This window comes from Natator depressus, chromosome 3 (genome assembly GCF_965152275.1).
Source record: "Natator depressus isolate rNatDep1 chromosome 3, rNatDep2.hap1, whole genome shotgun sequence".
NCBI classification, from domain to species: Eukaryota; Metazoa; Chordata; order Testudines; family Cheloniidae; genus Natator; species Natator depressus.
The window spans coordinates 197,388,842-197,415,911 of record NC_134236.1 but is presented as its reverse complement, the minus strand read 5'-3'; the positions used below and the strand labels follow the sequence as shown (position 1 = coordinate 197,415,911).

Here is a 27,070-nt window from a genome sequence, read left to right as displayed (position 1 = left end):
GCGTTCCAGTCCAAAACCAGATGCCTGGCAACCCTATGCTTTCCTGCAACCATAGATATGGGGCTTAGAATTCTGTCCTCAACCATTGTGAGATGGCTTAAAGTGATGACCTGGATGAATACGATGATTAAGGTAACCATAGATATGAAGGTTAAAACTCCTCTCACAAGCTTTGTCTCTGTTTAAATGTGAATCTGAAGCAGCCACTTGGAAGGGTTTCAGGAACTGGGAGTCTCCTCTGGGTAATCTGGGTGACCCAACAGGTTTGCAGGCCCCAGTAACATATGGGTAGATGACTATACCATCTAGTCATCAATCCGTTCTTCATTATTTGAAATGGAGGTGCACATAAGAGGCTGAAATTTTTCAAATCTTCATATGGTTTGAGTGAATCTGTATTACAGTAGCACAGTAGTTCTCAGACTTTTCAGGGATGTGCCCCCCCCCCTTACCCCTGTCTGTGCCGGGGGCGGGGCTGAATCAGAGCTGAGAGTGGAGCGGGGTTGGATGGTCTCCCTCCCTGCTCCCTGGGGGGGACTGGCCTGGGCTCCACTGCGCACCTCTAAATGTTCCTCAGTGCCCATCTAGGGAGGTGTGCCCCACAGTTTGAGGACCTCTGCAGTAACACATAGAGCCTCCTTTGTGGTAGGCATTGAACATACACTTAAGTCAGTCCCTTCCTCAAGAGCTTACTGTCTACATAGTATTTCTTCGCATGTCCTTTTGTCTATCTTAATTTTATGCATGGAGAAATAATGCATGGAGACTGACTTTCCTAAGCTCATCTAGAAAAATCAGAGAGAGCTGGGAATCTTCCAAGGCTTAACCACAAGACCATTCTTCCTTTCTACACATTAAGCTATTTTCTGAACTTTACTAAACTTGAAAGTCAATGAGGCTTACAAATGCTGACTGTTAATGTCACTATCTTCTTTGGTTTCTGAGAGCATGATACTATGATCTGCATATTTGCTTCATGAAACCACTGTCTCACTTGACACAGGTTAGACAGCGTGCTAATCCCATTGGTGAATTTCACTTCTCCTGTATGTTTTGTCTATACAACATTGATTTTGCTTTCTTTCAGTTAGTGCTTAATGTGCTGCAGAAATGCTGGAAGGCAAAAGCTGAGCTGAAACACTTTATTTCCCCCACTCTGTTTAAGCTTTTGTTACATTGTATATTTATGAGAAGATAATGTCTGCAGTTTCTTGCATTTAAATTTGTTTTATAAAAAAGCTGTGGAGGAAAAGTAACCTTTTAGAAAGATGGGCTGATACTCAATAAGCCAGATAATTCATTTAAAATGTGGAAAATATTAAGAGAAACATTACTTATGAATGTGATGGTTCACACTCTATGTAGTATAGCAAAGTCCCCTCCTCCCCCCAGTACTTGTACATTGATGCTATTCTGCAAAGCACTGAGTATATGTGAAAGTAGTACTTCTGAACTTAAATATTTAGAGTACAGAGTTTGGACCTTTTTTCTGACATAGAACTCTTGTTTTTTAAAGTAATTTTTCTTTAAACATAAATGTTGTGTTTCTACCCCCTTTTTGTTGTGAGTAATAAATTCTTCACAGCTCTAGATGTTTTGAAATATAGGATTTGACATATAGATTTTTGACTATACTTGGTTCATCATCCTGACAATTCCTGGTGTTTCAGAGGAAGATGAGCACACACTTTAACCCAAATACATCTGACTAGTTGTGCTGCATAGCGTGTGCAGCAGTAATTCTTTCCTGATAACCAGCGGGTGAGTGGCTTATGACTAGATGTAATGAATAAATAAAGGCACTTCCAGCATTTTAAAAACTTTTTTTTTTTTTTTTGGTAGTACTGCAGTGTGTTAGGAACCCTTCCTAAACAACTCTTGTGATGTTTTGTGCCTTGAGATGTTCTCAGTCGAATGGCCCAGTATGTAGGGGCAAGGGCAACAACAAATGAGCACTTCTTTTTTCTTTGATATATGTTATATCTATTCCATATTACTCTTCGAGCATGTCCGTCTCAGTTAATATGTTGCTTAACGAAGTGGTTGCATGATTGAAAAGAAGGTGGAGGTTGTGCAGATGAGCTCAGAAGGTCCTCCCATAGATGACGGCGAAGGTGGAAAGTTAACTTCCTTCACTAATGAGCCTGGCCTCATCAGCAGAATAGTGTTAGTAGGGAAGGCTGAATAAATACAAGTGCTAGTTACTTGTTATAAAAGTGAGATGCTACTTACTACTACCTGAGATCTAACTGTAGTATTTGACTTACCACAGGCAGTGAATTTCACAGGCCACCAAGAAGCTGGGCAAAGTGACTTCCTTTTTATTCTAACTTTCTTGTCATTTAATTTTAAGAACTTCCTTTGACTGGGTAAGGTTAAAAAAGGAAGAACAGAGCAGCTTACTCATACAATCAAGTCTTTTCTAACCTGCTTCTCTTCTAAGCTAAATAATATTAATGTCTGCAGTCCTGTCATACAGGTCCTGCCATACCTCTAGCCCTCTTTGCCCATGTGTGGACCTTATTAATCTCTTTGGAATTTTTTTTTGAAGATACGACCAAAACTGAATGCACTGATCCATTCTGTGTATTCTTCTTTAATATGTTGTCACTCACTTCATCTACAGTAGTTGCCAAGGGCAGGATGTAATAACACATAGAACAGTTGTTTTTTTTTTTTTTTTACCCACAGTACAGAAACCAATATTTTTAAAGTTACTTGGACAGAGATGGTTGATAGGATGCTATCTACTGAAAATATAGACATCGCCTAAAATGATAATATTGACTCTTGCCAAGCACTAGTAGGGATCAGAAAGTAGTTAAGATTCAGAGTCTGGTCAGTCACTAACTTCTCTTGAGTCATGGTAGTTATGATTATTTTGGTGTGAATTTCATTGCTGAATAGTCATCAAACCAACAAGAGGTGGTGCCATTTTAGACTTAGTATTTTTGAGTAGCAAGGACCTCCTAGAAGAACTGGCAGTAGAGGACAGCCTTGGTCCGAGTGATCATGATCTAATTCCATTTAAACTTAATGGGAGGATAAGCAAAAATAGTCTGCAACTAGGGTCCTTGATTTCTACAGGGCAAACCTTAAAACATTAAGGGAATTAGGGAAGTGGACTGGATTGAAGAGCTTAGTAATTCCAAGCCTCCTCCACATTCAGATCCTTAGTTTCTGCAACTTTCCCCAAGCAAGGGGGAAAATATTGTAGGTATGAGTTGCAGACCAAGCTGGAAGAGCAAGCGATCTCAAACAGGTTATTAAGAGAAAGCCGAAAGCCTACAAGGCATGGAAGTTGGGATGGATCAGCAAGGTAAGATACCTCTTGGAGGTCAGAAAATGTAGGGGAAAAATGGGAACTTTCAAAAGCCAAGCAGAATTGGACCTTGCAAAGGAAATTAAAATCAATATTAAAAGGTTCTATAGCTATATAAACAAAAAGAAAACTAGGAAAGAAGTGAGACTGCTAAGCACTGAGGCTGGGGTCTAGATTAAAGATAATCTAGGCATGTTCCAACACCTAAATAAACTCTTTGCCTGACTTTTTAATAAAGGTAATGAGGAGCATAAGGGTAGTGGCAGGGTGGCTAATGGAAATGAGGATATGGAAGTAGAAATTACCACATCTGAGGTGGAAGTCAAACTCAAACAGTGTAATGGGACCAAATTTGGAGGCATGAATAATCTTCATCCAAGAATATTAAAGGAATTGGCACATGACGAAATTGCAAGCCCAATAATAAGGATTTTTTAATGAATCCATAAACTCTGGGGTCAAAGAGAAAGTAGTTAAGAACACAGAGAGAAACTGCAACTGGGATAAAATACAACATGGTTTTACAAAAGGTAGATCATGCCAGACCAACCTGATCTTTCTATGCATGCCCCCTATCTATGCATCAGGGGGAATAGATGACTGGCACTGTGTACTCCAACTCACTGTTACAACCTGTATCTAAAAGTTGTCATGTAATATGTTGCTGGAAGACTCATAACTAATGGATCATTAATAGGGTTACCAGATAGCAACTGTAAAAAAAAAAAAAAAAGGGACGGGGGGTGGGGGGTAATAGGCGTCTATATAAGAAAAAGTCCCCAAAAATGGGACTGTCCCTTCAAAAACAGGACATCTGGTCATCCTAATCATTAATATTCTTGTTTGGTGTAAGTACAGTGAACCCACAAAATATTATACACATGTGCTGGCATTATGAATAAAGTATGCTTTAACCATGTATGTCAGGGAAATTGATCAAGTTTTTCCCAGACAAAGGAATATGGTTCTGCGTGCTTGAATGTCTCGCATGTAAATTTGAGCAAGGTGTGACCAAAGACCAAGAAAAGCACGGTGGGCAAATAAAGCCAGGAGTGCAAGTGATCTCTTAACAGTCTTGGTGAGGTCTGGAGGCTGCTCCCTCAGGAAGCCTTCCTGCCTCTTGAAGCAGGGTCAATGAACTTTGCAAGAAATGATTTTCAAAGGTTTACTGGACAGCAAAGAGAGGAGCAGAGACCCCCTAAATTATCCTTGAGGAGATGAGGAAGACCAGTGCCTTGAACTCTGTGGGGATCCTGACTAAGAGCTAGTGAGTTGTTGCTTGAAAAGGAAGATTGGTGAGGAAACTACCTTGAACTGAGACTGTAGCTTGGTAAGTTAGATCTTAGCCATTAGAAAGCATATTTTAATTTTGTTTGTTCTTACTATCTTTATCCATTATACTTGAACTGATTTAAAACCTACCTCTTCTTGGTTAATAAACTTGTACTTTTTATCTAAACCACCTCCGTGCTTTGACTGAATTGAAGAGGTTAACTCTAGTCAAGATAAGAAGCTGCTGTTCTGTCTCTTTAAAGGAGCAGCAAATTTAAATTCTGTGAGTGTTCCTGGAGAAGGCTGGACACTGCAAAAATACAGTTTTGGGGAAATTCAGGACTGGGGAGTGGTGTTCGGGTCATTCTGCAAACAGTAGCTGGTGGTGGAAGTCAAGGTGTATGACCCGTATGCTGGCTGTTGGTGTCTGGGTTGTGAGCCACAGCAGCATAGCATTTAAAGCACTCAGAGTTGCAGGGCAGTTGGTGACACTGCCTCCTTACTGGTCTGGAAGTGACTTGAGAAGTGACTGATGGGGTTTATCTCAAAGATGGATATTAATAGTGCAGATTGGTACTGTTGTTCTTGATTAGTTTCACTTGAAAGGAGGCTTAGCTTGTTAACTCTTCTAATTCGGTGGCATTATAGACTTCTGATGGCAACTGGTACACTACCATCTTCTGTCTTGCTGCTTTCCTATCTGGGGTTGGAGCCTTTTATAGCCTTCTCCAAAACTGATGATCGTTTGTCGGGCAGATTGCTCTCTGAAGTACACTGATATCTGGTCCACGTCTTCTAGGTTGATTTTTCTCTCTCTCTGTCCATCTACAATCAGAGCCATCCTACAGATATGGCTTTCTAGTGTATGAATATGTTCATCCCAATGTCTCCTAGCCTCCCTCAATTGTCTTCTGTTGGAGTCACCCACATTGGGCCCATTGCAACTTAATTTTGTTTTGTATCGTGGAGTGTCCAACCATTTGACCATTGCAATATTTTCATTTCCATGGTGGAGAGCATGCTGATTTTCTTTCTGGTGGCTGGCTAAGTCTCTATTCTGTATATTAAAAGGGGTTTAACTAACAGTTTTATACGCTCTACCTTTTAACTTTATTGGCATCTTTTTGTCACACAGAACCAAAGCAGCTTCAGCTGCTTGCACGAAACAGCTTTAGTACAATGATAGACACCATTATCAGCAACCATTGGTCCTAGATATTTAAATATTTTCACTCTTCTAAACTCAAATATAATAGCCATGGTCTTACCAATGTTCACTTTGAAGTCCAGCCTGCTCAAAACTACATTGCCATTGTTCAGAGCTGGCTTTCAGGGTGTCTCAATCTTTCGCACATATTGCTGTTTTCTGTGAACAGCATGGTCCAAGACATCTTTCATATATTCTCTCATCACATCCATGCCAACCTCAAACAAAAGAATTTCAACACTGACCCCTAATGCAGGCCAATGCTTACTGGAAATTCTCTATTGTAGTCCCATTTAGTCTTGATTTTGATAGTCACTCTATCATATATACCCTGGATAGGATGCGCATATCATTTTGGCACACTCTGCACTGCAAAGTCCACCAAGTTAGTTGTCTTGGTACACACCTTCTCTAGGTCCACAAAGACCCTACCAATTGCCATCTCTTTTCTCAGAACTTCTCCATGAGGATTCATAGTGCAAATATGGCATCAACTGTGCTCCTTCCTGCCATAAATCCAAGCTGATCATTCCAAATTTCAACCATTCTACACACTTACTAGTCTTCTCCCATACTTTCAAAGTATGTATGTCAGCTTAATTGGGTGATAGCACACAGCATAACATCTCCTTCATGTTTAAAAGTTGGCACCAGAAAGCTTTTAAGCCAGTTAATCCAGTACTCTTTCTCAAGAATATAATTGAACAAACTCGTGAAATACTTTTTATGCCTTCCCTTTCCAACAACTTCACTACATACCCTGGTACTTCATTGGGCCCAGGTGCTTTTTCTGTTTGGTTTTTCCTAAGTGTCTCTGCAACTTCTTCCTTCTGTATGGAATACATCATGCCCCAGTTAGACTTACGTGTTGTTAATTTCTGTTTTGATTCTCCTCGTTCATCACTTTCAAAATAATCACTCCAAACTTTTTGACCTCACCATTTGTTTGCAATATACTAAATTTATAAGAACATAAGCATGGCCATACTTGGTCAGACCAATGGTCCATCTAGCTCAGTATCCTGTCTTCCGACAGTGGCCAGATGCTTCAGAGAGAATGAACAGGGCAGTGATCTAGTGATTCATCTCCTGTGATCTAGTGATTCATCTCCTGTCATCTAGTCCCAGCAATTAGCAGTGAAAGGCTTAGGGACTCCCAGATCATAGGGTTGCATCCCAACTATCTTGGTTAATAGCCATTGATGGCGCTATCTTCCATGAACTTATCAAATTCTTTTTTGAACCCAGTTCTAGTTTCGGCCTTCACAACATCCCCTGGCAATGAGTTCCACAAGTTGACTCTGCGTTTGGTGAAGTACTTCCTTAGGTTTATTTTAAACCTGCTGCCTATTAATTTCTTTGGGTGACATCTAGTTCTTGTGTTTTTATGTGAAGGGGTAAATAACACTTCTTTATTCACCTTCTCCACACGATTCATTATTTTAGAGACCTCTATTGTATCCCCCCTCAGTCATCCTTTTTTTTTCTCAGCTGAACAGTCCGTCATTTTTCTCTCTTCATACAGAAGCTGTTCCATACTCCTAATCACTCTTATTGCCTTTTTCTGTACCTTTTCTAATTCTATTAACTTTTTTGAGATTGGGTGACCCAGAACTGCAGTATTCAGGGTGTGGGCGTACCGTGGATTTATATAGAGGCATTATATCATCTATGCCTTTCTTAATAGATCCTAACTTTCTGTTAGTTTTTTTGTTTGCTGCTGCACATCAGGTGGATGTTTTTCAGAGAACTATCCATAATGACTCCAAGATCTAACAGCTAATTTAGACTCTATCATTTTGCATGTATAGTTGGGATCATGTTTTCCAATCTGCATTACTTTGCATTTATCAACATAGAATTTCATCTGCTATTTTGTTCCCAGCCAGCCAATTTACTGAGATCCCTTTGTAAATCTTTGCAGTCAGCATTGGGCTTCACTGTCTTGAGTAATTTGGTATTGTCAGCAAACTTTGCCAGCTCACTGTTTTATCTTTTTTCCAGATCATTTATGAATATGTTGAATAACACCGGTCCCTGTAAAGATAGGCAACTCTGCTATTTATCTCTCTCCATTTTGAAAACTGACCATTACTCCTATCCTTTGTTTCCTGTCTTTTTTTTTTTTTTAAACCAGTTACTGCTTAGTAAGACGGAAGGTTCTCTCATCTCAGGACTGCTTACTTTGCTTAAAGAGTCTTTAGTGAGGGACCTTGTCAAAGACTTCCTCAAAGTCCAAATACACTACATACGCTGGATCACAGTGTCCACATGTTTGTTTGACCCTCTCAAAAATCCAATAGATTGGTGAGGCATGATTTTCCTTTACAAAAACCATGTTGACTCTTCCCCAACAAATCGTGTTCATCATGTGACAGGTAATTCTGTTCTTTTCTGTAGCTTCAACCAGTTTGCCTGGCACTGAAGTTAAGATCACTGGCCTGTAACTGCTGAGATCACCTCTGGAGCCTTCTTTAAAAATTGGGGTTACATAAGCCATCCTCCAGTCATCTGGTACAGAGGCTGATTGAAGCAATAGGCTACATACTGCAGTTTAAGGACTGAGTTTGTAATTCTATTCTAGTACTCCCTTTTTACTTGATCATTGCTTTCTCAGACTTGCTTCTTTTGAACCAAGGTTTTCTAGGTGTAATCTCCACTCAAAGGTAACTTTAGCTAAAAGTTAAAAAATTAAGTTAGCTTCCCCCCTTTTCTTTTTGGGGACCTCTGGTGGATTTGTGTATGGGGTTCAGTGAGGAAATGAAGGACAAGGATGAAACTACGGAAGTCCTATATAAAGCCTGGGTAACTGGGCTTTGAGCTGTCTCAGAGTAAAGGTTGGTTTAGATGAATTTTCACCCCTCCACCTCCCTAAAAAGAGACAGGGTGTGAAGATGGGCAGCACAGTGGTTCAACAGTTGCCACTCCAGCCCACTAGATAGAAATTGGCTGCTCCCCTGCACAGGGGCATGTGCAGGAATTTAAATTTAACTACTTTTGGCAGGGCACATTAAACATATACACATTAAACCATATCAACACGTGCACATACACCATATGCATAGAAATAAAAAGCAGTACATTCACTATTTCAGTGAAATCCATGTGCCATGGAGCCATCTGAATAAATGTATCCACAAGTACTTGGCTGCAGTAGGGCCACAGAGCTCCTCCATCCCTGGCGGGGAGAGTGAGTGAGCTCCTCCAGCCCCGGGGCTGGGGGAGTTCTGAGCCCCCCTGATTATTGTAGGGGGCATGCCCCTGCTTGTCCCCATTGTGATCGCCCCTGCCCCTACATGTTCCTATTCTTGGACCTCTAACTGATTCATTATGACAGTAGATGAGTGACTCGTCCCTGGGCTTCTTACAGTATCCCCTTCGGAATGGCATATTTAAAGCATAGGAGAACCTGTCTCTCCATCTGGTAGAGGTTCCTTTCTGACCAGGGGGTTGTCTATAGCATGAAAGTCATCTGTCGGGGCTCTAGCAAGGGACTGAAGTCATCTTGTATCCTGGCTGTCTGGGTAGGGGGACAAATGGAATGACAATAGGAAAGATGTATGACCGCTCTCAGATTCTTCCTGGTGTCTGGACGCCCTAAAACATTTGTATCTGCCTAATAGTTACCTCTGTGGTAGTCCATATTTGTTGCTCTCCTAACAGGAGTATGTTCGTACAACTTGGAGCCAGCTAAAATCTGAGTTGAGCCTCAGAAGACTAACTTGAATTCACGGTTTTCATGGTATCTTTTTGACTCTGTAGAAAAGCAAGGGGTTTTGGGTTTGTTTGTTTTTTTTGGTTCTCAAGAACAAACCATCTTTCTTTTTGTGTGTTGGAGTTCTGACTTGTATTAAGGCCTGAAAATGAAGTCCCAGCCATAGTGAGAGTCCTGTAAATATTTTGAGGGGATAGGAAAGCCACACTCAGGTGGTGGTTACACTTCTGTAGTCCTCTACCACTGGTGGGAATTGAAAGCAAGTACTGAGTGGTAACAGATTTTACAACATGCCTTCTTAGCTTTCTAAAAGTATGCACAAAAACAAGGAGAAGAGAAGACTTGGTTAAATATAAGGCTATATACAGGATTAATTACTTATGGAACTTGGTATCTTAAACTGGCTGAACAAGACATCATCCAAAAATAAAATGAAAGACTATTTTAATATTCAATAAGCAAGATAAGAATGCAAGTTATCTGAATAGGATAATTGATCCATCTAATTGAGTAACCGAATTCTTGTAATACATGACATTTCAGAGCACGTTAAAATCCCACCCCACTGACTTCATCCAACCAATTCTAGAACATGACCGCTGACCCAGATTTCTTCTCATAAGCCTACCAAGAAATCAATGTATTTTGAAATATGAAGATAGCACAGCTGTGAATTGCCTTAAACTAACGTGGGGGAAGAGAGATTCAAATGTGATTTATTGACTCAAGTCAGATGGTGACATGCTTCTTTTGGGCCATCGCTGCATTTACCTTGCTGTGCTGCCTTTGTGTAAAACGTGGTGCTCTTTTTCAGTTGCTGGGAGAGTGAAGAGAAATGTCTTGCTCCTAGGGTGCAAAGGCTGGTCCAAAAGGAATAACTGGAAGTAAAGTTGCCCACTACTCCTGTCTTACAGTAGAAGATAGGACACAAGATGTGCCTCCTTTCCTCACCAAAAGTGATTGATAGAGCTGGGTACCAGTCTATCATCAGGGTTTCAGTAGTGATCATCTTTACTTTGTTTGTTTGAGCAAGCTTTTGTGCCACATAGAGCTGCCAGCACCTCATACCTCAACGACAAATGTAAAGCTGTTTAAAGGGTTTTATGCCCAGCTTTAGTGGGCTGGCCCCATTCTTTCATTTCCACAGCAGAACCACTGTGGAATAGTTTGCCTGGCCTTGATGTCCTTTAGAAGCATCTGCAAGAAAAGAAGCAGTGTAATAACTTAAGCTCAGTTTTTCAGGATCCTATTGAGTACTAGGAGTAAGAGTGGGTGACTTTCCATTCTAACCCTCAGCTCCCCTCATTGGCTTGAGAGGGACCCTAGTCACCTATTCAGACTCTAGTCCCTGAACCATGTTTCTGACTTGTATTTCAGGTAACTGCTGATTCAGCTTTTGGTGTGGCATTTTTATTATTTCCTCAGAACAGATTAGTCAACTTCAACTCTTGTTTATATGAGTAATTTAACACCTTTTAAAAATCGTGTTGAAATACTGCAGTGATTTCCCACAGCAGTGAATTTCCCAGGTCAATTCTAAACCTAATAGAAAAACATTCTTTCCATTTTGAACTTGATGATTTGAAGTCCATCTGCTGTTTGACTTAAGTTTATAAGAGGCTCTATAATAGCATCAAATCAGGTTTGGGTATACTTCCATTTTTAAAATATATTAAATCCCTATCATATCCTCTTAGTACTGACAGATGGAGTTATTACACCTGTCACAAACAGCCCATGCTTCTATTAATTTTCATGTCGGATGTATACAACAACTCAAACTGAAGGCAGTATAAAGTTATGTGATGTGCTGTCTACTGCTTTATTGGTTCTGAGTAAGCCATTTTTATGTTAGGAATCACTTAAGTTCCTGCTGGTCTCCTACCTCAGCTGCACCTTGCTCAGCCATGCAGCCCACCCTGCCTGCCTGCTACTGTGGTCCTAATGCCAGGAAGCCTGCTCCAGGTGGTGTCACTGAGCCTGCAATCCTGTAGGGTGCAGGGGCAGGCGCTGAGCACCTTGGTCTTCTGCCAATGCTGCTGGGCCCGATCCTGCACTGCCCCATTTTTAACACCCCCTCCCCCACCCCCGCTGGCTCTGCAACCGGGGCAGGAGTCCCTTCTGCCCCAGCCTAGTTACTGCCCTGAGGATGTCACATGGGCTGCAGCTATGTGATGAGTGGGCTGCAAGTGGGCTGTGGGTTGAGAACCACTGTTATGGAGACTTCACTGGTTGCGTTAGCTGATCTCCTGATGATGAGGAAGTCCATGTTTCATCCTTTTTAGGACTTGGTTGCCTTGTGTGCTGTTGGACCACCTGTGTACCCTAATAGGGGTAGAAAGGGGTAACACTTGACAGGCTCCATTCCCTTTGAGAGATTCAAGAGGATAACATTGGCCAGTTATTTCTTTACCCCAAGGGGACTCTTCCATTCTGTCACCCCTTTAGTTCAGTGTGTATGGGGGGTAGTTTAGGAGAAATACTGAGGAAATTTCAGTCCTCAGCAGAACAATGCTTTCTCTAAACTCTAGATTTCAATATCATATGGCTGGTGGTGCAGCTGAGCTGCTTGTGTGGTTCATAACAAATACAGCGTTTTGTTTGATGGCTAGCTAGCTGATATAGAAATGAGGTAACGATTACTGGCTTGGTGAAAACAGAGGTGGTGAAACTGTTTTATAGAAAACTAACACGATCAGCTTTGAAAACTCTCTACTCAGATAGTTTTGCCTACTACTGTTTACAAGTGACAGATTACTGTAACTGAAAGATTAAGAAAAGGTTGTTTTACTTTTGGCAGCATATTTAGTATGGCTGGTTTTACTCCTGTACAGAGCTGTTTGCTTTGTTGCTTTGTGAAGAGCCACTCAAACAACAAAAGACAATATTTTCATTTAAAAAAGTAGGGTGGGTGATGATTGGCCAAGATACTATGCCTCTCTGTGTGATGAGGTCTTACCTACTTTGATCTATCACCAAGCTGACCTCAGGCACTCAACCTTTGAAGCTGGTAGAGCTCAGCAGCTTGCTTATTATAGAGGACACAGTAAGGCAAACATATCACACTAACTTTTTTTCTTTGAAGGAGGTGGGCCTAGATATAGTTTGTTCAGGTCACCTTGCGATTATACTTCTGTAATGTGCTGTCCATGGGGCTTAAAATTATTCTGGAAACTTAAGCTAGTGAAGATTCCTCCTGCCTGCTTACATAGTAGTGTTTCCTCCAGGAAGCACATTATTCTGTGCTCATTGTCTTACCGGGGTGCCAATTCATCTTTGAGTTCACTTAATGGTATATTAATCTGGGGAGTTCTAAACTGTTTAGGACCTACCTATCTGAAAGCTCATCTCTTATGTTGCCATTCCCCGTCTTCTCCCCCAAGCTTTTGAGAAGGGAATGCTGTAGGGAAAATGGACACTTGGCTATTTACTAGGGGAGGAGAGTCTCCAACATACTAAAGTCTAGAGAATTGCATAGGCACATATTTATAAGCCTAATTTTCTTTTTAAAGGCTAAAGCTAAACCTTAGTGTTCTAAACTATCATGAAGTAGTCAGTGGCAGAATTCTGCTTATTTCAAAATTAATCACGGGAGCACAACAGAAAAATGGTCTGGTAATTTACATCTCTGGCACCCAAATTGTTATCAAACTAAAAGGGAATAAAAATACATTGCAGGTATAGAACCCTTTTAAACTATCACAGCATGGATTGGAGATTGTGTAGCATTTGTCCTTGGAGCACATATTTAATGAAAATATCATTTTAGCACTTAATACAAATTGGCTTATGCCATCCAATCACATATTTACCTGCAGCTAACCAGAAAAACCAGTTTGAAGTAAGTAGATGTGATCTATGACATTTAAGAGTAATTATGAAAGTTGCAACTGTGCCATCCCTAAATCAAAGCTGATCCTTGTGCCTTGTGACTGGAATGGTCTATTTAAAGCTCACTAGAATTTTTTTAAAGCTAGGGTAAGTTATCTACACCTGTGAAAGGAGGCTCTGCCCAAGGAAATATCTCAAGCTTTTCTTACAGAGCTCCTCCCTCATTTTTCCATTGTGAGCATATGTGGGGGAAACAGGTTTTATCCCCTTGTTAGAAAACATTATATGCCAATCCTATTCTCGGATGACCTACAGGAGAGCAGGGCCATCTGCAGAGAGAATTTCCACATCCGCTCAGGAACCTTGCAAGCCCCCTTATCCCCAGTTCCTACCATACAGTTCCCCTGTGGGTGTGGGTGCCTTAGTGGTGGTGGAAAGGGGCAAGGATTGCTCTGAGGGAAAGATCATACAGGTTCAGTCTGTTTTTCTTTCTTTTCTTGAGAAAGCACCACTGTGAAGCTGGGGGGGAACGATGTGTGGTGTGGTATGTTCACCTTTGGCCCACACACTTTTTCCCTAGTGCTCCTAATCCTAGACCTGCAGAATGCTCTCCATAGGGTCTAGAGCAGAGGTTTCCAAACTTTTTTCTTATTGCATACCCCCATTCCAGATCTACCAGCTGCTCGTGTACCCCTACCAGAATACAGGTTTTTACACTTTAACCTTTTTAATGCCCAAGTATTATACAAAAGGTACAAATTAGTATACACATAAACGTAATATATGGGTCTATAATAATTAATACGTTTTACATTTTAGTTTTTAATATACATTTCCTTTTGACCAACTTAAATAGTGGATTAATAGTACTACTCACCATTAATATGGCAAATGAAGTTTTGTTTGAGCACAGGCATATAATGTTTGGAGTGATAGGTGATAGTTTGAGTTGTAAGTCGTTTTCCACACACAAGCGCTGATGATACTTCAATTTCATTCCAGTGAGTGATAAGTTGTAGCAAACAGCATCAAAACCTTGAAGCCCTGCCTGATGTCTGGGGAATTCTGTTCTCATTTGGATCCAAAACTCAGCCAACTGCTTTTGTTGGAACTCAGATTTGAGTCCACCATCAGTTGAGATGTCGAGGAGGTTCTCTGGTTCTTTTATTGACAAGTCTTTTGGCATGGGTACTTCAGAAAAGTTTGTGAAAGGGTAGCAGACCTATCTGTTTACATCCTCCACTGAAGGAAAGTACTCCTGTAATTGTCTTGCCAGTGCAGTGAGATATTGCTTGATGTCACCTTTAACCCTGTTCTGCAAGTGTAGTTCATTCATTGTCAGGAATTCATGCATATTTGGGAAAATGTCAGTATTTTCCTCCAGAAATTTCAGCCCACAATTTCAGCTTTTTAAAAAATCATTGGCTTAGTTTTGTCCTGTACATTAAAGATAGTTGCAGTCAACCCTAGGAGTCCTGGAGTTAGCACATTCAGGCGGGAGAATATATCTGACAAGTAGCCCAGCTATGAGAGCCAGGCCATGTCATGCAGACAGTGAGCAAGTGGGAATGGGTGATCTGTAAAGAATACCTTGACCTCTGAGTGAAATTCAAAGAAAAGTGCTAAGACTTTGCCCTGTGGCAGCCATTGAACTTCTGTGTGGAGCAACAGATTGACATGCTCGTTTTCTATGTCATTACATTGAGCTGAAAAGATTTTGGAATTCAAGGGTTGAGCTTTTAAATAGTTTACCATTTTCACAGCATTGTCCAGCACCTCCTTTAAGTTGGTAAGCATGCTTTTGGCAGCAAGTGCATACCTGTGTATACTACAATACACCCACTTCCCATTGGGAACGACTGCTCGGTTACGTGTCACAACTCCACTATGCCTATCAGTCATGGGCTTTGCTCCACTGGTGCAGATGCCAATACATCGTGACAAAATGATATCCTATTGACCTAGGGAGCTGTCAAGCAACTGGAAAATCTCCTCAGCTGCTGTTCTGGTAGGCAGCGACTTGCAAAGCAAAATGTCTTCCTGTATTGCACCTGCGTAAATGTACCACACATACACCAGAAGATAAAGCCTTTCACATCTGTGAATTCATCCAGTTGCAGAGTAAAGTACTGGCTGCTAGTGACACAGTTTGCTATTTGAGTTAGGATATCATTGGACATGTCATAAATTTGATATGACGCTGTTCGATGATGGTATTAACTGCATTAATTTTGGGGCCTTCTTTCCAAGCATAGCACTTACCATGTCTTTAGCTGCAGGTAGTATTTGTTCCTCTGCTATGGTGTGAGGTTTTCCTGACTTCACAGCTCTGTAACTCACTAAGTCTGATGCTTCCAGGGCCTTAATACTGTCAGCAGCAGCAGAGTGCAAAACTTTCTTGCTCGCCATTAGCTGCACCTGCATCTGCTTGAAAAATTCTGGTGGTTTGTCCTTGTGGTGTTTTATATTTGCTTCCAAGTGTCTGTGTAGAAAGAGATGGTTTTAGATTATTTGACAGGGCTTCACCACATAACACACACTGCAGCTGAGGGTATTCACTGTCTCCAGTCTGAGTAAATCCCATTTCGATGTACTTTTCGTCATATTTGTCTCTTTGATACCAGGGACAAAACAGGATCTATATCAATGTTTCGCTTCGCAGGCTGAGATCCGCATGTTGTCTGACCAGCGATTTCAGAAAGCGCACTGGTACTGGCAAGATAAACCTTCATCACTTCGCTTCTCATCACTGATACCTTGTGTGTTGTTAACATTACCTGTTTTTAGCCATCTGTCTGTCACTGTTATGTACAGATATAGTTATGTTATGTATGCAACCAGAAAAGAAAAAGTGAATAAGTTCTGAGCTCAGTTAGACTGGACAGTTGCTGGGCAACTGAATCCATGCTGTATGGTGAGCAGAGGTGAGGGCTCTGTACATCAGCATCTCTGTATATCTGTTCTCATTGGTACATCTTGAAGTAAATTAACTACTGTATTTTATATAACAAATTCCCACAGTTTTAAAGCTTTGTCTGAGTACCCTATTATGGAAATGCGATAAATAAACTACTTAATAAATAAAACCCCCCATTACACAATTTCTCCTGCATACTCCCTAGAGATGTCTTGTGATGTGCATTCTGCAGTTTGGGAATCCCTGGCTAGAAGGCCGGGGAGGGAGTACCATGGAGAAGGCTGATGTTAAAAACCCTCTTCATGCTTTCTGTTCATGGAGGATCCTCTATGCACAGATCTGGTCATGATGTGTATATGTATGTATCTTCTCTTAAATCCAGGGTTGTTAGTGACTCTTATATTATGGGACGCTTGCAACAAAGCCCATTGCATGTGTAGCTTCAGGATGTGATTTGAGTTAAATGATTGTTTTTTATAAACAGTGATCGATCCAGCGTCAGGAAGGTGTGAGACAGGTTTTTAAATTTTTGCCTAAATAAAAGGCAGTAGAATTGCATAAAGAAGTCAAGGAGGAGTTGGAGATCTTGAAATATATACTTTGTATAGGAACAGCAAGAGTATATACTATTGGTCTTGATAAAATTTGACTTAATGTCTGTGTGCAAATATATTAACAAGACTAATATTAGTATTTATAATAGCTTTATAAATGTGACAGATGCATGTAAACTTATTTCTAGAACTGATTTGCCTTTGTAAGTTCCCAGCCTATTTTGTACTTTCTTTTCTAGTAAACAGTTTGATTTGGCCTTGATGTATTTAAGGAGAGGGCTGTGTAGCTGGCAAAAAACTTGTCTTGAAATTAATTGTTGAAGTATTTTCATCTCTACTCAGGGAAGACTGTATTCCTACATATCTCATGTGCGAGCAGAATGTTAGTGCTTCTGTGATGGTGGTGAAATACTTTCTATGTAGGTATTTAGTCTCAGTTTTGAGATCTATGTGACTACTGTTCTCCAATAGACATCCCAGTAAAGCTGGAGAAATACATTTAGAAGAAACATGGTTTCAATTTTAGTGATCTGAAATGGGTGAATTGAATGAAAATGAATTTAGATCACTTTTCTGGATATAGCCTTGCCCGAAAATTTCTTGCAGCATTTTCTTCAATAAGATTTTCCCTTTTTTTGAGAGATGTTCAGTGCAGCAGGATACAGTAAAAATTAAAAACACCCCCAAAAATCTGAAGTGGGATGAGTTAAAGGCTTACACATTGAGAACACCTCTTTTAGTGCACTCTAATCAGTAGTTGTTTTGCAAAGGAGGGGGAGAAGGAAGAAGTTCTTGCAGGTTCCAAACTGAACATCCATGTAAGTAATCCAATGTCATATGTGCCATTTTCTGTTTGTTTAGCGAAACAAAGTCTAGTGGACATCTGTTTGTTCTTGCTCTGCCCATATTGCTCTTCTCTTTTGGCTCGCTCCTTATCTTCAAATATAAGTTGCTCGTCTTCACTTTCAAGGCTGTGCAGAGCATATCCCACCTTCCCTATCTTCTCTCATTTGTTATCGAAAAGTCAGCTCATGCCTCCAATTGTCCCATAATGCCACACGCATCACCTACTTGCTAATTTTCCAACAAGCATCATTGTGCTTTCTCCTGTGCTGCCTCTTGCCTGTGGGAGGAACTCCTCATAAATATCAACAATCTCACTTCACTGTTCCCCAGATCTCTCCTTAAAACTCTTCTTTGCCACGATGCTTACAAAAAACTTGATAATGGCTAGGCGGCTGGAGTATTGAGACGACTGGCAACCATGCTAATCAGTATTCTCACTATTTCCTTATACTCCACTGTCTGTCTCCATCTCTTGTCTGGTGTCTTACGCATAGACTGTAAGCTCTTTGGGGCATGGACTGTCTTCTGTTCTGTGTTTATACAGTGCCTAGCACCATAGGGTCCTGGTCCATGGCTAGGGCTTCTAGGTGCTACAATAATGTAAATAACTAACAATAACATTAGAACACATAGCAACTTTTGTGATGTATAGCTACATAATATTTTAAGAGGTAAGATTACTAGAAACCAGTCTGTCAAGGTTCCTTCCCTACTCTGAACTCTAGGGTACAGATGTGCATGAAAACCTGCATGAAAACCTCCCTAAGCTTATTTTTACCAGCTTCAGTTAAAACTTCTCCAAGGTACAAACTATTTTACCTTTTGTCCCTTGACCTTATTGCTGCCATCACCAAGCGCCTAACAAAAATAACAGGGAAAGAGCCCACTTGGAAACGTCTTTCCCCCAAAATATCCCCCCCAAGCCCTACACCCCCTTTCCTGGGGAAGGCTTGATAAAAATCCTCACCAATTTGCATAGGTGAACACAGACCCAAACCCTGGGATCTTAAGATCAATGAAAAAGCAATCAGGTTCTTAGAAGAAGAATTTTAATTAAAGAAAAAGTAAAAGAATCACCTCTGTAAAATCAGGATGGTAAATACCTTGCAGGGTAATCAGATTCAAAACATAGAGAATCCCTCTAGGCAAAACCTTAAGTTACAAAAAGACACAAAAACAGGAATATACATTCCATTCAGCACAACCTATTTTATCAGCCATTTAAACAAAACAGAATCTAATGCATATCTAACTAGATTGCTTATTAACTCTTTACAGGAGTTCTGACCTGCATTTCTGCTCTGGTCCCGATAAAAGCAACACACAGACAGAGAGAACCCTTTGTTTCCCCCCACTCCAGCTTTGAAAGTATCTTGTCTCCTCATTGGTCATTTCGGTCAGGTGCCAGCGAGGTTATCTTATTTAGCTTCTTAACCCTTTACAGGTGAAAGGGTTTTTCATCTGGCCAGGAGGTATTTAAAGGTGTTTACCTTCCCTTTATATTTATGATACAGTCATAAACATTAGAGAGTTACTTGGCTATATAATTTCAGAAACTCCACTCTCCCTAAGCTGCTTGTTTCCATATAACTATCCAGGTTTTCGCTTTATCTTTTTGTGCAGCTTCTGTGTCTAAAGTCAGTTATTTCCCTAACCCTGTAAATTAACTGTCATCCGGGAAGAGAGGGTGTTTTCCAGATTCTTCATTTCACACTGCTCACATCAGATTTTTAGACAAGCTATCCACTGTAAAAATGCCTAGTTTGGAGATTGCGTGATCGAGAATCAAGTGATTGAGATTGTATGGTGGGGTTTTTTTAAACCCGGTTAACTAATTTGGGTGTTTGCGCTATGACAACTCAGTTAACATTTAGAAAGAACTAAATTACACAGCTATGTTTTGGGCAGTTGAGCTTTTTTGCTGGCATTGCACATGTGTACAAACTCCCACTGGAGTGTATCAGTGTGAAAACAGAGGTTTAAATCCTACTTCCCAACAGTCCCATTGCAAGCAAGATAGTCCTTAATACTCCTATTTGTCCTGAATAGCTAGAGTAAGGAAGTTAGTTTTGGTTGCAGTTAATGTCTTTGATCACCATGGACTCAGCAGCTGGAGATATGTCTACGCTACAGCTGGGAGGTGTGATTTCCAGTTCATACATTGCGGCTAGGGCTAGCCACCTGACATTGGATCCAGGGGGTGAGGCAGGCTTGGATGTGGGTGGCTAGCCTGAGCTGCTGCCAGTGCAGCAAGGTCTATGCTGCTGTTTTTAGCATGCTCACTTGAGCTGAGCTAGCCAGTAGGTTTACCTGCAATGAGAATCATACCTCCCAGCTGCAGTGTAGTCACATCCTGTGGCTTATTTCCACCACCATTTAGCTCTCCTTATGGAGAAAACAGCAGCTTCAGTTCAACCCCCCTCCTGGTGTCTCTTGAGGTGGTTTGAAGAAGAAATTAATCTCCCATTGAGGGTGAGAGAGAGGGAAATCCACAGTGACAGAAGATAGAAGGAAAAAGGAATCTCATGAGATGGGGAAGAGGGGTAAAATGGAAAGAATGGTAGAGGGAGCGTGCGAGCAGGAGGGATACTACACTTGCTACAGATCAATCACCTAAATTAATATCCTTGTTATATGACAGTTATCAGTAACCAACTCCAGTGGGTACTGGTTATAACTTAAAAAGAAAAGGAGTACTTGTGGCACCTTAGAGACTAACCAATTTATTTGAGCATAAGCTTTCGTGAGCTACAGCTCACTTCATTGGATGCATACTGTGGAAAGCCACAAGTCCTCCTTTTCTTTTTGCGGATACAGACTAACACGGCTGCTACTCTGAAACTGGTTATAACTTACTTTGCAAAAGAAAGCACAACATTCTTCTTTATAATAGGAAAATAGTTAAGTATTTCAGGTTATCGTCAGTCTGATCCTCAACCTATGGATACCTCTGTGTGGATTTTCTTGGGTTTTAAGTAAGACATTGAACAGTGTCCTGATGACAACGTGACAGTAGCTCTAGGAACAAAACTGCAATTGAAAACAAAAGTCAGTTCCTTGAGACAAACGTACAGATGAATTAAATCTGTTGGTGGCTTAAATTATGCAAAAATGTCATCATATTGACATACTTCGCAGTATCCCTTTTGCTGGAAGTGGCATTTATACAATCAGATCTGTGCAGTACCAGTGTGTGGGAACAAGTATGTAGCATTACATTTATGTAATCTTCTAGTTGTCTTAAATGCATTACTACTGAATACACTTTTGTGTACAAATAGTTCAGTGTAAAAGGTGGCGCAGTAGCAACACCTATAGGTTGTCTCAGCTTTTTTTGGTTGTTTATCATAGAATGTCAGGGTTGGAAGGGACCTCAGGAGGTCATCTACTCCAACCCGCTGCTCAAAGCAGGACCAATCCCCAACTAAATCATATGACTGAGAGAGCCATGCCTAGGGCCGAGTAAGCGCATTTGTGCCCTATAGAAGTGGGGTGTGTGTGTGTGTGCATGTGTGAGAGAGATACATGGGGTCACGTACCCCCCCAGATTGCTGCCTTCCATTTAGCACAGAGGTTTTCAAACTGTGGCGACGTGCCTCACGGTTTGAAAACCATCGCCTCCTGTTAAGAGTCAGTGGATCAGAAGCTGGAGGAACCTGCCCAGCCCGCTCAGGCCTCTGGCTCTCTGCTCTGGGAACTCGGGTGCTGGCTTACTGGCTCTCCCTGCCCTGAGCCGAGCCTCCTCTGTACAGCCAGGTCCCCAGGCAGGGTGGGGAGCACAGCTTGAAGCTGTGCCCCTGACGTGCTCTTGCCCCTCCCTCGAAGGCACCAGCAGGCGATGCCTGACAGAGCCCAGCTGCCAGCAGCAGAGCTGCAAGAGCCTTGGGGAGCATCTCATGGCAGGTGGGCTCTGTGCACAGGAGCCAGCTCCAGGGAGCATCACAACTGGCACTGGCTCCTTTAGGGGAAAGGCAATAGTGTGACAGGGCATACCTTGGATTGTGCAGGGGTAACCCAGCTTGGGGGGCAGGGAGGGCTGCCCCACAGCCAGACAGCACCTTGGCTCCCACAGCATGGAGAGCCAGGTGCCTGAATGGGCTGGGTGATTTCCATCTGGTGGTTCAGGTTTGGAAGAAGTATAGAATTTTCAAAAATTTGCCTTTGGGACATGCTCAAAATAGCTTGTTAGATACTTTGTTTTCTGAATATGCTATACTGCACACTCTCACTTTCATAAAGCACTTTGAGAACCAAAGATGAATGATCATTTTGTATATTGAAAACATTAAGAAACCAATAGCATGCAAGAGTTCTAACTCTGTCGCTTGCTGTTCCCACTAGACATATTCTTGGCTTGGTGAAGACTGTATCTTTAAAGAGAAGATTTCAAAGGAGTATGTCGCTGCTTTAGATGAGTCAGAGCTTTTCTGAATCATCTCGTAGATCTCAACCCAGCCCCAACTGCCTCAAACTGTCACCTAATACAGTTCCTCACAATGCTGAATCATAAAGCAACCACCCGTGTTAGCTAACGGGGGTGGAATTCCATCCCAGCTGCTTTCCTTTAAAGAGCCAGAAGCAGTTATCCTCAGGAGAACAAGTAAACCTAGTGGGGCAATGCTGCTCCATTGGCAGTCAAAATGCTTCAGTTTCACAACCAGCCTGAAAAAAGACGGAGGTCATGTACCAGCACCAGACCACCAGTGTCACGAGCAGCATGATCCCAACTGACAACACACCCTCAGCTCGGTCAGGAAATTCTGCTGCCTGGGTGGCATACTTTCCAGCAATGCCAGGGTATATGATGAGATCGTTCAGTACCCGGCACAAGCTCTGGAGGAAGTGTGGAGTCTGCCACAGAATTAAGATAAAAATCTGTTGTGTTGTTGTTCTCACCTCACTCCTCTGTGACTGTGAGACATGGATACTCTACCAACATCCCATCAAGCAGCTAGAGAGCTTCCGGCTTCGCTGCCTAAGATCGATATGTAACATCAAGTGGCAGGACAGGATCTCCAACACTGAAGTCTTTGGGAGGTGGCAAATCCCTGGCATCGAGAGCATGCTCATCAGCGCTCAACTTTGCTGGGTCGGACGTATATACTGAAAGCAGTGCTATACAGTCAGCTGAGCACAGGAATGCATTTTAAGGTCGACATGTCTTTAGATACCTTGAAGGCCAACCTCTGAGAATTCAGGATAGACCTTAGAACCTGGGAACTTGATGCACTGGACAGATGCAGATGGAGAGGTCCGTGCCATGAGGCCATGCCCACTTTTAAGGAGAGGTATGTGAGGTCTATGCAGGAGAAGAGAGCATATCGTAAGGCCAGTGCCTCAAACCTTTTCCCCAGCGATGATTACACTTGAAAGATATATGCAGTCACATTTGCAAATCCAGGATCGGACTTGCTTCCCACGTGAGAATCCATAGAAACAAACCCAGAACTCATGTCCATGCTAGCTGAATGCTCATCCACCGAAGTGACAGGAGAATCCAACAGTCATTGATCAAAAGTGGAGATTGTGATCCAGGGTCTTCGGGATGAACATTTGGAAGGGAGATAGCTATGTGCAGTGAAAAATGGATTTAGATAATGGCTGGATGTATGGCTCTTGAACAAATACCAGCACCATCCATCCCCTAAGTGCTTGTCCGAGTTTTGGATTGTTGATGTCAACAAATTCTGATCTTTGTTCTTACAAATGTTGATGGCTGTAGGTGGTAGTTCTCCCAAGCTTGAATAAGCAAAGAGTTGCTTTTGTCTTCAGACTGAAGCTCATGGTCTAAAGCAGAGTTAATGAGATTATATTTTTTGGCCACCTGCATGGTAGAAGAAATATCAACTCTTCAAGCACAAATCAGAGCGAAACTAAGTATTGTAAGGATTGGTAAAGAGCTCAAAGTGGTTGGAAGGAAAGTGTGCCATAATCTTACATATTTCTCTCATTACTCTCACTAAATCTTCCCTTCAGCGTTTCTTTTTGTAATGAAGGATTTCATTTCATTGAGGTTGTCAGTTTGACAGTTCAGTTTCACTTGACTTGACTTGATGTGGGCTTGAGTCCAAGCCTAGAGAGGGGTGACAACTATAATACGCCAGCAAAATTACTCTAAAAATGTCATCTTAGTACTGTACTTATGACGCAGACTCCCACAGTACAGGAATGAACATATGTTTGGTTTACTGGGTTAAAACATGACAGTCTGTACTGATAAATTATGGACAGATCTAACATCTGCCTTTTATACTCTAAAACTGAGATGAGCTGCAACATGTATAATCAGAAGGCACAATGAGTTTCCCTCCTCCTACTCTAAGTTGACAAAAAATGTTTAAATCATAAGTGTGTATAGTCTCTTGCCCTCAGTGATTTAGACCATTTGGACTGTATCTGATTGCTACCTACAGTTTTAGATTTATTCATGATGGTTGCCCATCATCAGCTCTGTATGTAATGCAGAGCTGTAGCTGGGCGTTCTAGCACCTGGGTGAGCAAGCATATTTGCACGCCCCAGAGGTGACGTGTGGGAGGGCACATGGGGTAACGTTTCTCTCCCCGCTCTTACCCCCCCCCCATTTCTGTCTTCCATTTGCACAGGAGGTTTTCAAACTGTAAGGGTGTGCCCCACAATTTTGAAAACTGTCACCTCCTGCCAAGAGCTCGTGGATCAGAACCTGGTGGGAGCCACCTGGTCTGCTCAGGCCCTTGGGTCTTGGCAGTGTTGGAGCCAGGGTGGTGGCTGCCTGGCAGCCCTCCCTGTCCTGCTCCCTGAGCTGGGCTGAGCACTCCACAGGCAGGGCAAATGACACAGCTCCGAGTTGTGCCCCTGACGTGCTCTTGCCATTCCTTTGAAAGAGCTTGGCGATGGCTGGCACCGCCCCCTGGAGCTCACCCCTTGGGCTCTATGGATAAGGGCTGGCTCCAGGACATGTTGCCTCTCCCCCGAAGGAACCCAGTGCCAGCTGGCAAGAGTGCATTGGGACATGGCTCAGAGCTGTGCCACCCACTCTGCCTGGGGAGCACCTGGCCATGCAGAGGCAGTCCGGCTTGGGAAACAGGGCAAGGAGGGCTGCCAGCCAGCACCCCAGCTCCCACAGTGCAGAAAGCTAGGGACCTGAGCATGCCATGTGGCTTCCACCAGCTTCTGATCTGCTGGTTCCTGGCAGGAGGCAATGGCTTTCAAACTGTGAGGCACGTCGCCACAGTTTTGAAAACCTCTGTGCTAAATGGAAGGCAGAAATCTGGGGGGTGGGGACACGTGATTCCATGTGCCGCTCCCCACACTGCTCCATTTTTCAGCCCCCCCTGTTTTGTACCCTGGGCTGCTGGTCCGCTTGCCCCGCACTGGTTACAGCCCTGACGTAATTATGGGGTTCTATGTGTTTGGGGTGTTTGGGCTAATTGTGTGACCCTTGCAAATCATTCATATAAATTACGATGGGCCTGTTTAGGTTTTTCTTAGGTTTTCTTTTTCTATCGTTTTTTATCCTTGTTTGCTTCTTCCCTAAAGGCTGGAGTTCATGCAGCTGTTCTCGTAGTTAAGAGTAGCTTCAGTAACTAATGCTGCAATTAAGATTCCCCTCATTCTCCCGCCCCACTTCCCGTGTGTGTGTGTGTGTGTGTGAGAGATTTGTTGCTTTTTGTGCCATGGCAGTAACCAAATAGACACACATGAAAACTAATTCTAAAAATGTTTACTTACAGAGTTTTTTCTGTGTTCCGACATGGAATCATAAAAACGTAGGAGAGGTCAAGTCCAGCCACTGTGTTTAGGTTTACTTGGTCCTACCTCAGCCATCCAGTGATGTGGATTCCGCAACTTCCCTTGGAAGCCTATTCCAAAACTTGATTTACCTTTATAGTTACAAGGTTTTTCTGTAATAGCTAACCTAACTCTCCCTTGTCACAGATTAAGCCCATTTTACTACTTGTCCTACTTTCAGTGGACAGGAACAATTGATCACCATCCCCTTTACAACAGCCCTTAACATATTAAAAACTTATCAGGTCCCTGCTTAGTCGTCGTGTGTGTGTGTGTGACAAAACTAAGTAGCCCCAGCATTTTTAATCTTTCCTCATGGGTCAGGTTTTCTAAACCTTACATTGTTTTTGACTCTCCATTATGTCGCCATCCAGAATTGAACCTAGTACTCCAGCGGACGCCTCACCACTGCTGAATAGAGTGAAACAATTACCTCCAATGTCTTTCTTATGACACTCCTGTTAATATACCTCAGAATGACATTAGCCTTTTTCTCAACTACATGGTTGACTCCTAATCCATTTTGTGATCAACTATAATCCCAAGACTATTAATAGCAGCACTACCACCTAGCCAGTTATTACCCATTTTGTAGTTGTGCATTTGATTTCCCCCCCTTCCTAACTGTAGTACTTTGCATTTCTCTCTATTGAATTCTTTTTTTTTTTTTGGATTGCAGACCAATTCTCCAATTGTTAAGGTCATTTTGAATTCTAATCCTGTTTTCTAAGTGCTTTCAACTCCTCACAGCTTGCTGTCATCTGCAGATTTCATAAGCATACTCTCCACTCCATTATCTAAGTCATTAATGAAAATATTGATTAGTATGGGATCCAGGAGAAACCCTGAGGGACCCTACTAGAAACACTCTCCCAGTTTGACAGCGAACCATTAATAACTATCGAAGTATGATTTTTCAACCAATTATGCACCCACTTCTCGGTAATCATCATCTTTCCCTAGGTTGCTTATGAGAATGTCATTTGGGAAAGAAATTAGGTTGGTTTGGCTTGATTTTTTTTTTTTTTTTTTTGACAAATTCATTCTGGCTATTCTGTATAACCCTATTATCCTTTAGGTGCTTACAAATTGATTAATTTGTTGGCATTTAAGGGGCTTTATTTTTAAGCAAAAATTTACAGTAATTTATGTTTCGGAACTGCTACAGTAGTTATCAAGTGCTTGTGTCCCTTTTTGGGCTATCAGTGCCCTCTAGGGGTAAAACTGAAAATTGTCATAACTACTCCTTTTCTTAAGAATAACCACATAGTTAAGAAAAGGAGGACTTGTGGCACCTTAGACTAACGAATTTAGTGCCACAAGTCCTCCTTTTATTTTTGCGGATACAGACTAACGTGGCTGCTACTCTGAAACCTGTCACATAGTTAAGGTTAAGCTTTTGTCACAGTTATTTTTAGTAAAAGTCACTGACAGGTCCCAGGCAATAAACACAAATTGACCTGTCGTGACTTTTACTAAAAAATAATGAGGGGAGAGAGGGCAGGAGGGGGAGGAATGACACCTGGATCCCCATAGGTGTGGGGAGGGGGCTGACAGTCCCAGTCCCAGCCCCACCGCCACGGGGGGAGGGGGAGGTACAGTCCCAGCTCCAGCCCCTGCCAAGGCTGCAGGGTGGGG

General features: G+C 42.0%; 1 protein-coding gene across 4 annotated transcripts in view; it reads left to right on the top strand.

The window, feature by feature from the left end:
* The window catches only part of MACROD2 (mono-ADP ribosylhydrolase 2), a 1,526,954-nt gene that overhangs the window by 22,023 nt on the left and 1,477,861 nt on the right, over positions 1–27,070 (top strand). The window lies entirely within an intron of this gene.